The sequence below is a fragment of the Pinus tabuliformis genome, chromosome 3_2 (genome assembly GCF_031772625.1).
Source record: "Pinus tabuliformis cultivar Carrire ecotype Pingquan chromosome 3_2, CPIR1, whole genome shotgun sequence".
Classification (NCBI taxonomy): Eukaryota; Viridiplantae; Streptophyta; class Pinopsida; order Pinales; family Pinaceae; genus Pinus; species Pinus tabuliformis.
The window spans coordinates 984,665,543-984,683,407 of NC_142302.1; the positions used below are offsets into that span (position 1 = coordinate 984,665,543).

A 17,865-nucleotide genomic window follows, 5' to 3' on the forward strand; every position below is an offset into this window, starting at 1 on the left:
ATAGACATGATGAGGAGATTACGCCCTAAAACCCTAAAGCTTAAGGGACTCATAAGAGGCAAAAATGTCAAAACACTTGTAGATTCTGGTAGTACACACAATTGTATAAACATTGATCTTGCTAAAGAACTTGATCTTTGTATATGCCCAATCAAGGACCTAACCATGTCTGTCGCTACTGGGCAAAAGTTCAAAGAGATAGGAGAATGCCATAAGCTTCTAATCCAAATACAAGAACTAGAGTTAGAAATAGATCTATTTTCTCTACCACTCAATGAAATGGATGTAGTACTAGGTGCAGAATGGTTAATACAACTAGGAAGCTATATTACAAACCTTGAAGAACAATTTATGGGATCAAATAAACCTTCAAGGCCTAGAGGCCTTCCTCTAAAGATTGAAATGCCAATTTGAGTGACTCAAGAGCAATGTATAGGGTTCAAAGATGCAAAGTAACTTCTCCAAACACCTGGAAGCACCAAAGAATTAGCCCTAGACTATTTTTTAAGGATGGTTTGATCCCTCAATGGGTTGCGTCCTCCAAATATGGCTAAGTGTTGATGATCTAGAGGCTTGGAATGGTGAATCTAGGCCCCCTAGGGCTAGATCAATGCGTAAAACCCTTGCAACCTTCTTCCTTAGGCTGGACGACTTCCTTGAAATGCGATTCAACCCTCAAATCCTAGTCGCTCTGCTAGGTGAGGGTTTGCTCCTTCCACAAATTTGAATTAGCCTTTCATCTTGTGATAAAACACTTGCAAACTCATAAAAGGCTAGCCATCCTCCACTATTTATAAATAAGATTCAAAAGTAATGTCCTCTAGCAATTTTTTTCCTAGGGCTTCTTATTTTTCTTTTGGTTTCCAACAAAACTTAATACATTCAAATGACAACAAACATTTCTTGATAAAATACACAATTTATTTCGATAACAATAATGAATAGTAATATCTCAAAATTCACCATGAAAAGATTGATGATCCAACAAATCAATAATCAACCAATACTTTATAGGCCCAACACGTACAAGCTTCACTAGTTGCTTGAAACCATACTAACAATATAGGAAATTGGGATTAATTTGTTAATTTTACTATCCGAGCAACTTCCCCAAATGGATCCGACTATCTAAGATTTAAAATTATCTCCTATAGTAGGACTGCACTTGCCTCACCAAGTTTTGTTTGCGTCAGGACGTGATTACTCTCGAAATATGTCAAGAAGGGATCAAACTATTTCAGTGATTATCAAACGTGTGTTCTGTCTACGTCAGGACATAATTAATCTACTCCAGAATTACTTCAAGGGAGGGCAAATAGCTTCAAGGATTATCCAATGCGCTTCTGTGATTAATCTACTCCAACAATACTTTGGACTACTCCAATGATTGTCCAAAAAACATTGTCCAAGGGAATCACCCAATGCTTGCCACAGAAGGTTTCAATTTGCTTCAACAAATTGTTGCTATATGCTTGAAACAAAACTCGCACCACCTCAAAATAATTTTTGGCTGCCTTGCGTCAAGAAGTCCCGACCTATTTCGGGAGATCAACTACTGTTTAACTTCAGGACAAATTCACATACCCTAGAATAATTTCGGTGTTCTTCCTTTAGAATCGTCTTGGTCTGCTTTATGAAATTGGCCACATATTTCCCTTAGATCTTCAACAAAATTTCACTCTTCTTTAGATATATAAATCCTTGTTTACCAAAACAAAATAGAAAGTAAACATAGATAGATTTACTAACTAGGGTGGAATCTTTCACCACTGAAATCGGTAGAAAGAAAGGGATCTTAAAACCCTTAGAGGTACAACTCAAAAAATCAGATGTCTTTAATCCAAATCAATGATCTCCATTTGATCTCAACTCTCCTCTATTTATAGATTTTTCCATGGGCTCCCAAATGTGAAGGGTTGTGAGTGCAACCCCCAATTTTGGATCTTTTTGTCCTAGTTGACCCGACTTTTGCACAATGTTTCCCAGCATTGGAAAAAATGGGTTTTTACTCCTTTATCAAGACTATAGCCTACAGGTCAGATAGGCTCTTTTGTCCTCCATTAACCCATCAATTTGGAGAGGACATTATAGTTCCCCCTTTCCAAAATTGCTTTCCCTCAAGCAATTGCAAATTTGGGTGCTGTAAAACTCGTTCTCCTTCCAAGGTGGCATCTTCTTCTCGTAGATTCTTCCATTTAATGAGATATTTTGAAATTACTTTGCCCCTCAGTTTCCTTTCTTGTACTGCCATGATTGTTAATGGGATTAACTCCAGTTGTCCTTATTTGTCCAAAGGGGAAAGTTCAATGGAAGTAGTGACTTTCCGCCTGATTGTTTTTCACGAGACATGATACATGGAAGACATTATGAATTATGCTTTCTTTTGGTAGTTCTAGCTTATATGCTACTTTACCTACTTTTTAGTGAACTCTGTAAGGTCCATAAAACCTTGACTTCAACTTCTTTGCACTACTTTCTTGAGTGTAGATTGTCTATATGGCTTCAATCTCAAGAAAATGAGGTCTCCCACCTCAAAGTTGTGTTTTGTTTGGTGTTGATTTGTGTACATCTTTTGCCAGTTTTGAATGGCCTGCACGATTTCTTTGAGTGTCCTGAGAATATCTTGGTTTTCTTGTATCCAATCTTTAGCTAATGGGGCTCTGCTATCTCCAAAGACAATGTCAATAAAGAATGGAGTGTCATAACCATACAATGTTTTGAAAGGTGTCATCCCAATAGATAAATGATAAGTGGTGTTGTAACAATGCTCCCCATTGATCCATAGCCATTTGATCCATGCTTTCTGCTGACGAGTCACGTAGTTACATAAGTATCCCTCAATCTATGTATTTACGATATCTGTTTGGCATCTATTTGCGGATGATAGCTGGTGCTTGGGCATAAATCTGTCCCCACTAGCTTGAAGAGTTCTTGCCAAAATGTTCTCATAAATCTGTTGTCCCGATCATTGATTATATCTTTAGGCAGCCTATGAAGTCTAAAAACTTCTTTGAAGAATAGTTCTTCTACCAGTTTGGTCGAGTAACTAGTTGGGATTGCAAAGAAGTGTGTAAATTTTGTCAACTTGGCAACCACTATATAGATGTAGTGTTTGCCTTGTGCTTTGGGTAGTCCTATAATGAAGTCGATTGAAATGCTTTCCCATTTTTGCTTTGGAAATGGTAAAGATTGGAGTAAACCTGCTAGATGCGTGTGTTCAACCTTTTTTTGTTGACATGTCACACATTCCTTAATGTATTCTAATACGCCATCTTTGAGACCCTTCCATGAAAATTACTGCCTAATTTATCAGTAAGTTTTGAAGAATCCTTGGTGTCCAACTGATGGTATGTCATATGTAGCCTTTAGGATTTTCTCCTTAAGCGTAGATCTAGAGGCCATAAATATAATGTCTTGATAGAAAATAATATCATTGATTTTCTTTTACCGGTCATCTTGTATGAGTCCGTTCATCAGTGCACAAACAAACTTGTTTTTGGAGTATTCTATCAAGAGGTGAGCCTTCCAATCTTCAGTGATCTCCATAAGCGAACATGTTGCTAGTTTTCTGGAGAGTGCATCGGCCACCATATTCATTTTACCCTTTTCATATTCAATATCAAAATCATAAGCTTGGACCTTACTTACCCATTTTTAATGTCTTTCATTCAGGTCCTTTTGCTCCAAGAAATGACATAAATTGTTGTGGTCTATCTTGAATACTTCCTACTTCCTACCAAGTATTGTTTGAATTTTTCCAAAGTGTGCATAATAACCAACATCTCTTTGTCATATATGGAGTAAAGCCTTTTTGACTCTTAGATCTTTCAACTTTCAAAAACGATTGGATGACCTTTTTGCATCGAAACAACTCCTATTCCTTCTCCAGATGTGTCAAACTCTAATGCAAAGGGTTGACTGAAATCGGGAAGTGCCAGTACCTGACATGAGCTCATTACTTCCTTGAGCTTATTAAATGCATTGTCTCATTCTTTTGTCCACCTGAATACTCCTTTTTTTGTTAAATCTGCCAAAGGCGATCCTAGATGAAAGAACCCTTTGACAAACCATTGGTAATAGTTGCAAATTATGAATAGTCCTCGTAACTTGTTAGAGTCTTAGGTGTAGGCCAATGCGATATTGCTTGAATTTTCTCTTGATGTACCTGCACTCCTTGCACACTAATTATTTGACACAAATAAAGGATTTTCGTCATCTCAAATTTGCATTTTGATGCCTTGGCATAGAGTGACTGTTCTTTCATTGTGCCCAAAATTTCGTCTAGATGTCCCAAGTGGTCTTCCCATGTCTTGCTATATATGAGGAGGTCATCAAAAAATACCAGCAAGAATTTTCTTAGTTGGTTGTTTAAGATGATGTTCATACATGATTGTAATGTGGTAGGGGCATTGGTTAGCCCAAATGGCATGACAAAATACTCAAAGTGCCCATAGTGGCATCAAAATGTTGTTTTTGGCACATCTTGCTCTTGAACTTGAATTTGATGATATCTTGACCGTAGATCAATCTTGAAAAAATATACTGCTCCATGTAATTCATCTAGTAATTCATCGATCTTGGGAATAGGGTTCCTATTCTTCATGGTCTTTTTGTTGAATGCCCAGTAGCCAATACACATCTTCCACGTTCCATCTTTCTTTTTAACCAGAACCACCGAAGAGGCGAATGGACTAGATTTGGGTATGATGTGGGCCATAGCTAGCATTTATTGGATTTCCTTCTCTATCTCATCCTTAAATTTCTTTGGGTGCTAATATGGTGTGGCAATTACAAGCTTGGCCCCTGTAATATCCCTAATTTCCTAATCTGCATAGGAGGAACTCCAATTTTGGTAACTTTTGGACTTTGCAGCAATTTTGGCATTTGTTAAAATTGGCAACCAGGGCAAAACTTCATGTGGGTCATCTTATTCATGGCTAATAATATTTTTATTAGATTCTTCTCGTCGAGAGGTGTATGATTGATATAAAGATCATCCAATTCCGATAAGTATTCATGGAGATATGAATTTATTGATGGAATTATTATCAAGCCGACCTACAACTCATGTAGGCTCAGAAGCCCAACAGTCGCATCTATTCACCCACCAACGTTGTATATAAATATAAGAGGAATTTTCCTCATTTGGACTCACTCATCTCATCACATCTCTCTCTCTCTCTACTGCGCAGATATGAGTCTCTTCTCTACTGCGCTGAAATGGGTCTCTCTCTCACACTTGTGAAGCCGGAAGCTGTTGAATTTAAAGCTACAACTGCAGAAGTAAAGATTGACTTGCGTGGCCTAGAAGATCTCCTCTTTGGAACTGCGCTGTAGGTTCATCTGAATCTCCTTTGAAAGCCGCAACTTTTGGTGGTGGAATGAAGTCAATCCGACGAACGGTTTGCAAGATACCGACTGCCCTAGTTTGAAGCTGGAAACTGCTGAAACTGAAGCTGCAACTGCAGAAGTAAAGATTGACTTGCGTGGCCTAGAAGATCTCCTCTTTGGAACTGCGCTGTAGGTTCATCTGAATCTCCTTTGAAAGCCGCAACTTTTGGTGGTGGAATGAAGTCAATCCGACGAACGGTTTGCAAGATATCGACTGCCCTAGTTTGAAGCCGGAAACTGCTGAAACTGAAGCTGCAACTGCAGAAGTAAAGATTGACTTGCGTGGCCTAGAAGATCTCATCTGAACTGCGCTATAGGTTCATCTGAACCTCCTCTGGACGCCGAAACTTTTGGTGGTGGAATGAAGTCAATCCGACGGTCGGTTTGTGAGATATCGTCTGCCCTAGTTTGATAATGAAGCCGCTAATGCTGATGCTGCTGATCTAGGGTTTGCTACTGCTGATATGAATCATATTTATTGTACTATTTCTCTCTGCTGAATTATTGAAGATAAAAGAAGATTTGATCAAAGGGTTTCCCCACACATTGTGGGGTTTGTCCCTGGCTAGCCGCCACATCTTGTGTCTCTTGTCTTGGCTTGTTTTCTGTCGATCGTTTAATGTTCTATCTGCACTTTACTTTATGTACATGTGATTGCTAATCGGTGGAATATAATAAGAAAAAGAAGTAAACTGTTATAAGCATAGAACATACCATAACTTAACATGGTATTAGAGCTGAGGTGAAGACAAAGCCCGAGCAAGAGCAAGAGCAATCATTGAAGTGAAGATTGGCAAGGCTATCCTAAAAGAACTATGGGGTCCTCAACACTCTTTCCTGCCGAAGACAAGATCTGTGAGAAAGCTGACTATCACGGATGGAAGATGTCTATCGATCTAACCCTTGAAGATCAAGGAGTGCTGGACCATGTAAGAGGCAATATTGTTGAGCCTTCATCAAATGCATCTGCTGCTGCCTGGAACAAATGGAAAAGTGGAGAAGTCAAAACAAAGAAGATCATCCGGGACTTTATCGACAAGCGCTTAGTGGCCTACATCTCTGATCTAAACACCTCCAAGGAAATCTACGACAGACTGGTGAGTTTATTTAAAGTTAATGATGCAAATCAAGTTTTGTTTCTTAGAAATAAGTTGAGGGGAATCAAGAAGGGTAAAGATGAAAGTATGCAAGCATACTTCTTAAGAATCACCGAGATCAAGAACGATCTCCTATCTATTGGGGAAACCATTACTGACAGAGAAATGGCACTCACAACTCTAGGAGGATTACCATCTGAATGGTATGTGTTCAGGACTACTCTTCTGAACAATAATGTAATTCCTAGTTTCGAGGAATTAATGGCTAGATGCATTCAAGAACAAACAAGGGTAGAAGAGCAGGAAATGCCCTTGCCTAAAGGTCCTCCTGCTACTTTTTCTTCTCATGCTAAGAAAAGAAATAATTCTGGGTCTAAATCAAAAGGAAAGGCTGGACCTAAGGGTGGAAGAAAAGGATGATGTTACATCTGCGATAAAGTAGGTCACTATGCAAGGGAATGCCCTGATAGAAAGGACTCTCACCGTGATGATGATCAAAATCCCTCTCATGGTAATCGAAGGAATGGAGAATTCAACAACAAAGGTAAGAGGAGAGCTGGGAATCAAGGAAGAGGACAAGCATTCAAGAAGGCTAGAAAGTCCAAGATGTATTAAATGCACCTGACCTTAAAAGGAACCTGGTGTCCATCTTGGCAATGGAAGACAGAGGCTACAAGGTAACCTTCAGCAATGGCAAGGTATGTATATGGAAAAATAATGTTAAAAATGCCTTTACTCTTGGGTTTAGTGTTGATTCATCATATCAGGTCGATGGAAGTCCGCTAGGTGTCATGTCTTGTGGCACAACTCTTCAGTCCGAACTTTGGCATCAGAGGTTTGCTCACCTTCATTACAAAGCTCTACTTGGTGTAAAACAAATGATGATAGGGATGCCCGAATTCCAAGTAGAGAAAGAAGGTGTATGTCCGGGATGTGTCGAAGGAAAGCTCAAAAGGGGACCGTTCCCCTCAAGCCAAAGCAAGACCTCCGATGTATTACAGTTGGTTCACTCAGGCATATCTGAGGCTGGCATTAAGAGGGAGACTACTACACCACATACTCTTGAGCAGAATGGTGTGGCAGGAAGGAAGAACCACATGATGATGGAAGTTGTCCGGGCCATGCTACATGATCAAAGACTTCCAAAGTTTCTATGGGCTGAAACTACAATCACTGCCGTTTATGTACAAAATCGATGCCCTCATCAAGCATTGGGTTCCAAGACTCCTGAAGAAAAATTCACCGGTAAGAAACCTGATGTTTCTCATTTTAAAATTTTTGGAAGCCTTGTATACTTTCGTGTGCCGAAAGAGAAAAGAAATAAATTGGGAGCATCTGGAAAGAAGGGAATTTTCGTGGGCTATGGTGAAAATACTAAAGGCTATAGAATCTATGTAGCCGGTCAAAGGGAATTCATAATTAGTCATGATGTCACCTTTGACGAAGATATGGCTCTCAGCAAGGTGATCAATCTTCAAGAAGCCGACACCAGGGAACCGAAAGAAAAGGATGATGAATCAATGCCTGATGTAGAAGAACCCATGGATCCGATTGATCCTCCTCCATATGAGCCTTCCTCTTCTAGGAAGAGGCCTTCATGGCTTAAGAGGTTACTTGATGATGCTGAAGGACATGCTGCACCCCGAGGAACCTTTCGTGAAAGTAAGAAACCCATAGGTATCAAGGATACCTGACCATCATGAGCACGATCATACAAAATGAGCCTTCGTCATTCTCTGATGCCGTCAAGCATCAAGTATGGAAGGATGATATGACCGAAGAATATGAGTCTATCATAAAGAATGATGTTTGGGAAGTAGTTCCCAGACCCCAGGATAAGACTGTTGTTACTTCCAAATGGCTTTACAAGATAAAGCATGCAGCAGATGGAAGCACGGAAAAGTATAAGGCTCGTTTTGTTGCGCGAGGTTTCTCCCAAAAGGAAGGTATAGACTATGATGAGATATTTGCACCTGTTGCCAGATATACGACCATCCGCTCGATCATAGCCCTTGCCGCTTCACAAGGATGGAACCTACATCAGATGGATGTCAAGACTGCGTTCTTGCATGGCTCGATCAAAGAAGAGGTCTACGTGGAGCAATCCTAAGGATTTGAGATTTATGATCGAAAATCTCATGTATGCAGGTTGAAGAAAGCTCTCTATGGGCTGAAGCAAGCACCCCGAGCATGGTATGGGAGGATCGATAGCTACTTGATGAAGCTGGGATTCACTAGGAGTGAAGTCGATCCTAACCTCTACTTTAAGGTTGAAGATGACAAGCCTTTCATACTGGTGTTGTATGTGGATGACCTCTTTCTAACAAGTGCAGACCCTCTCATTCACAAATGTAAGAGGGAGCTGGCCTCTGAATTTGAAATGAAAGACCTAGGACTGATGCACTACTTCCTAGGACTTGAAGTGTGGCAAAAGCTAGGAGAAATTTTCCTATCTCAAAGAAAATATGTGGTGAAGATATTGGAAAGATTCGGAATGGTGGACTGCAAGCCTGTAACTACTCCGATGGAGCTTGACTTCAAGAAGTTAAGCGATAGTGCTGCTGGACCTGTTTTACGAAATGCTATCGAGTATCGGCAACTCGTCGGAGCATTAATGTTCTTGGTGAACTCCTGTCCAGATATATGCTTTGCAGTCAACACGTTGAGCCAGCATATGGTTGAACCCCACCACATACACTGGATTGGTGCCAAGAATCTGCTGAGATACCTTCGTGGCGCTATCTCTCATGGATTAAGATACACTGCCGGAGATGTGAGACTACTTGGATATACTGATGTTGATTGGGCAGGCAGTGTGGTGAACCGTAAGAGCACTTCCGGGTACTGTTTCACTTTGGGATCTTCTTCGATATCCTGGATGAGCAGGAAGCAGAAGTCGGTAGCTTTGAGCACCGCCGAAGCAGGATATATTGTTGCTAGCATAACCTCGTGTGAGGCAGTTTGGTTGCGAAAGCTCTTCAGTGAGCTGTTTGGATTTACATTGGATACCATTGTGATTCTCTGTAACAACCAGAGGTGGGATTCGATTATTGAGGAATCCCGTATTCGTCAATTGCTCTAGCAGATAGACATCATCTGGGATATGGTAAGTTGATGAGCAAGGAAGCTCCATCACATTAAGATGATGTACAGGTTGATACACTTTGTCAAAGCCCCGAGGAAAGATCTAATCTGTGATTTTCCAAAACGACTTGGAGTCGGCAATAAACCTTTGTACAAGGGTCCTGCATGTTGCATACATTGAGCTCTGGGAGCTCTAAGGGCTTGCGGTTCCTACTAGAGCAACATATGACCACAACGTGACTCACCCTCCCCTGGTGGTGCACACTGGAACAAGATGATTCACTCTCTTGTGGGACAAGATGATTCGCTCTCTTGTGGAACAGGATGATTCGCTCTCCTGTGTAGCAGGATGATTAGTTCTCCTGTGAGGCCTGGATTGATGTGTTCTCCATGGCAGCCTGGATTGATGTGTTCTCCACAGCGATTGTAGCAGGATTGATGTGTTCTCCTGTGAGGCCTGGATTGATGTGTTCTCCATGGCAATTGTAGCAGGATTGATGTGTTCTCCTGTGAGGACAGGATTGATTAGTTCTCCTGTCGAGGCATCCTACCCATGCAGTCTGGGACTCATGGGAAGTACCTCTCATCTGATCAATGAGCAAGGAAATGAAGTTAGGGACCATAGTAGTACCGATGGACGCATCGTTGTAACTACCGTACTCCCTACGCTAGGATGACCTCTATTGATCTGGGATCAATGATACTGGTCTGGGACCAGTGGTAGGAGTTGTACCATACTATGACGCTGACTTCGGGTCGGTTGAGACTGGTCTGGGATCAGTGGTACATACTCTGAGACTGGCTTTGAGTCAGTGGAGGATGATATTGGTTTGGGACCATTGGAGTTGTACTCACTATGACGCTGACTTTGGGTTGGTTGAGACTGGTCTGGGACCAGTGGTACATACTCTGAGACTGACTTTGAGTCAGTATGATACATCCTCGATCATTTCTTCTTCTTCATAATTCGGACAAAAGCAGAGTAGAACAGAACAATGCAAGAGCAGAGCCGAACAGAACAAAACAGTACAGATCAGTGCAGGGCAGAACAAGACAAAGCAGAACAGGCAAAATAGAACAGAGCAGGGCAAGGGTCAGGCTGTACAAGGCAGTGCATTTGATGGATGAATAGTAACGACCGATAGACAGATTGCAGATGAAGTTCTCCATGGTTGAGAGGGAGTGTTAAAATTGGCAACCAGGGCAAAACTTCATGTGGGTCATCTTATTCATGGCTAATAATATTTTTATTAGATTCCTCTCGTCGAGAGGTGTAGGATTGATATAAAGATCATCCAATTCCGATAAGTATTCATGGAGATATGAATTTATTTTGATTATGGAATTATTATCAAGCCGACCTACAACTCATGTAGGCTCAGAAGCCCAACAGTCGCATCTATTCACCCACCAACGTTGTGTATAAATATAAGAGGACTTTTCCTCATTTGGACTTACTCATCTCATCACATCTCTCTCTCTCTACTGCACAGATATGAGTCTCTTCTCTACTGCACTGAAATGGGTCTCTCTCTCTCACACATGTGAAGCCGGAAGCTATTGAATTTAAAGCTGCAACTGCAGAAGTAAAGATTGACTTGCGTGGCCTAGAAGATCTCCTCTTTGGAACTGCACTGTAGGTTCATCTGAATCTCCTTTGAAAGCCGCAACTTTTGGTGGTGGAATGAAGTCAATCCGACGAACGGTTTGCAAGATACCGACTGCCCTAGTTTGAAGCCGGAAACTGCTGAAACTGAAGCTGCAACTGCAGAAGTAAAGATTGACTTGCGTGGCCTAGAAGATCTCTTTGGAACTGCGCTGTAGGTTCATCTGAATCTCCTTTGAAAGCCGCAATTTTTGGTGGTGGAATGAAGTCAATCCGACGAACGGTTTGCAAGATATCGACTGCCCTAGTTTGAAGCCGGAAACTGCTGAAACTGAAGCTGCAACTGCAGAAGTAAAGATTGACTTGCGTGGCCTAGAAGATCTCCTCATCTGAACTGCGCTGTAGGTTCATCTGAACCTCCTCTGGAAGCCGAAACTTTTGGTGGTGGAATGAAGTCAATCCGATGGTCGGTTTGTGAGATATCGTCTGCCCTAGTTTGATAATGAAGCCGCTAATGCTGACGCTGCTGATCTAGAGTTTGCTACTGCTGATATGAATCAGATTTATTGTACTATTTCTCTCTGCTGAATTATTGAAGATAAAAGAAGATTTGATCAAAGGGTTTCCCCACACATTGTGGGGTTTGTCCCTGGCTAGCCACCACATCTTGTATCTCTTGTCTTGGCTTGTATTCTGTCGATCGTTTAATGTTCTATCTGCACTTTACTTTATGTACATGTGATTGCTAATCGGTGGAATATAATAAGAAAAGGAAGTAAATTGTTATAAGCATAGAACATACCATAACTTAATAGCATTTACATAGGAGCATGGGTAAAAATTTAAGTTTTGGTGGTTTGTGGGGGCCACCCATCAAGGAATATGCATCTCCCTTCGAGGAAATTCAAAATTTTTGAGAGAGAACAAAGGAGGGAGGTCGAATTAGTGGAATGAGGCGCCCAAAAGAGGAAAAGGGAGGCAACAAGTATATATAGAAGGTGGAGTGCATCATTTGGGGCTTTTTGACAATTTCATATCTGAACCAAGTTGTTTGCTTGCGCTGTTCAGCCTTGCTAACACAGTGTTGCTTAGCACAAGGAGATTTCTAGGTGGAGATATCAGCTCTTGCTTCGGTGAACCTAGAGTGCCACCCTAGGGGATTTTCCTAGCACCTTTATGAGTTCCTTGGAGCAGGGACCAGTGTTTTGTGCCTAGTTCTGCGAGTTCCAAGATGTAGAAGGGAATTCACACTTCTTGGGGAAGTTAGCTGGAGAGGGAGCTAATTCTGGGAAATTTGCAGCTGGTTTGGAGTGTCATTTGCTAAATATTTTGGGTGGTTTCATGGTTTGATTTTGAGGGAATTCTACAGGGGGAATTTGTGGTTCCTAGGGCCTATAGGCATCAAACTGGGCAAATTCGCAGGGGCTTGGAGTAGAGGAATTTGGCTGTGAGGAAGGCCGGAGTTGAGTGGATAAATTTGGAGAGGAATTTCCTAGGAGTTAAGGGAGATCTCTTTGTGGCATTTGGCGGGCACCTACAACTATTTTTCAAAGGTGTGTACTGCCGGTCTCATTGGGAAATTTTCACTATTTTGTGGGTTAGTTGGTTGCTGTGAGTTGGGAAAATTCCCTTCTGGGTTTGGTCAAGTATTTTTTGGAGAAGCTACCACTGCATTTTCAGGTGATTTCGGGCACTATAGAGGGTCATTCTCAACATTTCCAGTGTAGCAACAACTGCCATTTTCTAGGACTGCGCAAAAGAATATTGGGCTGAAATTTCTAGCTCTTGGGGACATCTATTTCACCTAGACCTTACTCGAGCTTGCTTATGCAAGCCCAGGTGCACTTATTCCTTCTATATGTGCTCCATGCAGTTCAAAATTTAATAAAATGGCTCAACAATTGTTCTAAATTTGCGTGGTGTGTTTGTATTTTTGTGTTGTCCATATTTTCACTACTAGTGTCTAGTGCATGCTTCTGTTATATGCTGAATGTTTCTATTAGGGATATTACAACCCCTTCTTCCAACTCTATAATATGTTCAAACCCTCTTTTAGGGGGTAATCCTTGGGGAATATCATCAAATACTTGACCATGCTTGCCTAGTACTTATTGAATGTCTACTTTGTACTGCGACCCACTATTGTTGGGTGTCTTCTTGGCTTGTGATCTTGCATTCTGCAACATATGCTACATCTCCATGCCTAAATATGGCCTCCATTCTTCTGGCGGAAACAACTTGTTGGCTGCCATTAGCCATGCCTCTCAATACTACTTTACCACCAATGGTTGCTTTAAATTCCATCTCCATTGCTTTGTAGTCATAGTGAACTTTCCTAGTGAGTGTAACGATTGAACTCTCAAGTCCCAACACTACATTGATATCTGCAAGATTGATTACGTAGAAATTAGTAGTGAAAGTGTAATTACCAAGAGTTATACTCAAACATGGAATGACTCGAGTGCAATCCAAGTTGTACCTGTTGTCGCACAAAGTGTCTAGGCACCACAACAATGCTCAGAGTAAAGGCTGTCACTCTTAAATCCTTACTCACTCCATTTAGAATCTTAGACAAGTCAAGAGGGGTAGTCCCTAGGTAAATGGATGAAATAACCTGCGAAAAATAGACTCTAGGAGATTTTAATGATGGACAACTTTGACGAAAGTAAACGTATCTTGATTAACTTAGATGAATAGATTAAATGCTAATGTAACCAAGACACGACCACGAGATAGAAACAATTATAGACCAGTGCCTTTATGTTCAATTAACCGCAGATTGAGTAAGAAAACAAGTTATCCAGAACAATTTTTCCAATATGTGACGAACAGTGACAATCATGAATGATCAATATAAATGCTCGAAACTTTATTACGCAAGATATTCTAGATTTAAAATGATTTGCATTAATTGCCCAGATCTAGCTTTAATTAACTTTTTCAAACAATCAGTATGATTTAAAACGTTTATCGCAGTTGACATAAAAAATCATGAAAATTTTATATTTTGATCCTAACACCAGAAACACCAAGAGATTATAAGTTAGCAATTCAATTGTTTCTTAGGAAATTAATTAAATGCGGCAAATGAAGAAATCAATTTTTTTGTTTTTTTTTTTTAACGTGTCGGAAAAAGAATCAAAGCGTTAAAAATCAAAATTTTAATGGGCCGTAGGCCACATTAATTTTTTTTAATGTTAAAGCATAAATCCCTTTAATTTATTTTAAACTCCTTAGTCACAAATGTTTTTAGACTTTCTTCTTCTTCTTCTTCTTCTTCCCTTTTTTTTTAACACGCTTTTTTAGACTTTTAAGATTTTTATTTTTTATTTTTTATTTTTTGTGAATGATAATTGAAATCAAAATAAAAGTGAAAAAACAAAATAAAATTTTTTAAACTTTTAATAAATCTAAATTAAGCCTTAAAACAAACCAAAAATGAAATCGAAACTAAACCTTAACCCAAAAAAAATGCACGCATATATACAAATGAACATGAAATTAAGATATACATATATGACCAACCCTAACCACTATACAAACAAAAGAAAGTAAAAAAAAGAAATCGAATAAGAAAAAAAGGGAAACTAACCCTGATTCTAACTATATACAAACACCTAACTTAAATCATATGCCTATACGCTATACAAAAAAAAAAAAAAAAAAAAAAAAATCGAAACGCGGTTTGTGTTGCAGCTGTAGGTCCATCCACGGAAATGGAAAATGAGGGATGGTCGAGGAGGGAAGGAAGCAGTGTAGGCAGCATTGATGGACAGGGAGGAAGCTCGGAATGGCAGTTGTGGGTTTGTTGTCGCACAAATTGTCACGATAATGCTTAGATAGAGGGCTGTTACCCTGATCCCCGCTCTCTCCATTTAATCCGTCTCTCGAGGCTAAGGGGGGTAGACCCTATGGGATAAAGGATGACCAACTGTGGACCAATTGGGTTGGGAGACACAGCAAGGCAAATTAGAAATTGATTGATTTTAGAAGTTAATGTACCAGTGCCTTATGGAGTTAATGATTGAATAATTGTTTATCAAATGCTGCGGAAATATGAACTCATTAACAATCATTTATCATCAGATAACTCAAACAAAGATTAATTTTACCAAATGCGAGGTAATCGATAAATGCTCAATGCATTAACAATACTCCAACAATTAAAATTCAAAAGATTAAATGCTTTAAAAAACCATGCAATTTTAAATGCTAACTAGTTATCACTCTCATATAGCTAATCTCCAAATGAACATTTGAGCACGTTTAACCACATAAAAATGATAAATATTAATCCCACATCAAAAATCTATTAGCCTTAGCAAAATATACCAAAATTTGGAAACGTGACAAAATATGCTAACATTAAATGCGACACAAAAATATTTCAAAATATCTATCTATATATATATATATATATATATTTATAAAATTTTAGAATTAAAACAAAACAAAGTCTAAATAAATAAAACTTAAATCTAAATAAAAAAAAAATCTAAACTATAAAACAAAATAAAAAGCCTAAAGATTATTTTTTATGCTTTTTGGGATTTTTTATCTTTTTATTTTATATTTTTAAATATTATTAAAGTCAAAGTTCAAACAAAATAAAACCAAATAAATCTACAATCTAAATAAAACTAAAATCTAATCTAAACTAAAAGAAACTTTTATTGCCTTTTATGATTTTTCTAATTTTTATATGATTTTCAAATAAAACAAAACTGAACTAAGGAAAAAATAAATGAAAAACTAAAATCACAAAACTAAACTAAACTGAATATAATTAATCAAAATCTAAAACTACAGCAAAAATTTAATAAATCTAAAAACTAAAACTAAACTTTAATTCAAAATCTAAATATAAAACTAATCTAACTTACTTCATAAAAAAGATACGTGAATCTGAAAATGAATTTCTAAGCTGAAAAGTTATATACGTAAACCAAAATCTAACCTAGCCTAAAACTAAATATACGCATATATCACACTAACTAAAAATATAATGAACTACACACCTATGCTGAGCATGCGCCGATAATTAAAGAAAGGAAATCGAATGCTTGTTTGGTGTGCTGCATAGGTTTTGGAGCAAACTTCGATGGCTGAAAAGCTTCAGCGTGCAGGCTTGATGTGTTTACAGGACGGATGAGGTAAGGAGTGCTGCGTGGAAGAGCGAATGAAGGCTGTCGAAGCCGCGGGCGGGAAAGGAGTGCGGATGCTGACTTTGGGGCTGCGTATAGGCAATGGAATTGCACTCAACAAGGAGGAGGCAGCACACAGGAGGATCAAGCTCTGGCAGCGACAAGTGATGGCGGAGGGCAAGGGAATTTTCTTGCAGGTGTATGGAATGATGGGGAGATCCACAGGAAGGCGACAACGTAATGAATTTGCAGGTCAGCGTGAGGTGTGACGGCTGCGGGCAGAATCCAGGATGTGGGCAATGGCAGATAGTAGATAAACGACAGCGATGAATGGAAGGCCGATGAAGGGATGAGGGATACATGGAGGCGGGCCGAAGAGCAAATCGATGTAGGGAGAAATGATAGGTAAGGAAGAAGGCAGTGTGTAGGAAAAGGACTTGCAGGTGTGAAGCTTCTGGCAACAACGCAAAAAAAATTTCGATTTTCCTTACTGATCACAGCATGGGAAGGAAACTACGTGTATGGCGGCAGATTTGGTTTTAGACAGCCTTGAACTTCTTTTAACTCCCCTTTGATTCTGATGAAAATTCTGCAATAAATTTCCAGATCTGCAAGTGACTGAATTTGAAACCCTCGAACAGCAAAAAGGTGGCTCTGCAAAAACTGGTTGTGAGGCCAGATCTTACCCCCCAGGGCTTAGATCTGGCTTCCAACAAGAATCTCTTCCTGCAACCTACAAAAACAGAAAATCCAGAGGCAAAATATGCAAGGATAAAACCCAAAATGTAACTAAATAATTACAGTTTTCACAAACTAACGACTCTAAGCAGCCATATTTGTCAATAATCCACAGAAATATTTTCAGAATGTTAGATTTACTATGAGATACTTCAGAAAATCTCTCATGCATTCAAAAAATAAACTTAAATGATAGATCCAGAATTGAAACTGGCTGGGCTCTTCAAGAAAATGCTTTTCGGAAGTTGGCTGGTTTAGCCGAGAACTTCCCCAAATGCCCATTGATCTTCACAATCTAGATTTCCTGCATAGCTCACTTCAACTATCAATAAAGAGGGAAAAAACAGTATTAAAACCCAAATCCAATGGAGATACTTGCCATTACTTTCAGAAATTCTATTACTATTCAAACCCTAGTGAGTGAACAAGATACCTATGTTCAACATCACTCTTCATCAAGCTATTACCAATGGCTGAAAATAAATTTATGCAGAAAATGAAATAGCTTACAACATTTCAGAAGAGTAACACCAGCAAGATTTCAACCCTAAAGTCTTTCTTTATTTCACAAGAAAAAGATTACAAGAGAGAGCTTTCTTCAGCACAAGACTCACAGATCAAATGGTCTCAAATGACCCCTAACACCCTATTTAAAGGAAAATTTCCCAACGGCTAGTTTGAGTGATCCATGTCAAAATGATCTCGATTGTCGATGAGGATCAAAATCTCTTTTAATCTCATCCGTCGAATTTTTAAATGCATTTTAATATATTAAAAAATTAAAATCCTGCATTTATTTACTCAA

The 17,865-nt window shown here is 39.3% G+C and overlaps 1 protein-coding gene across 1 annotated transcript in view; it reads left to right on the top strand.

Annotated features, from left to right (window-relative positions):
• The window catches only part of LOC149183914 (oxysterol-binding protein-related protein 1A-like), a 223,242-nt gene that overhangs the window by 142,510 nt on the left and 62,867 nt on the right, over positions 1-17,865 (top strand). The window lies entirely within an intron of this gene.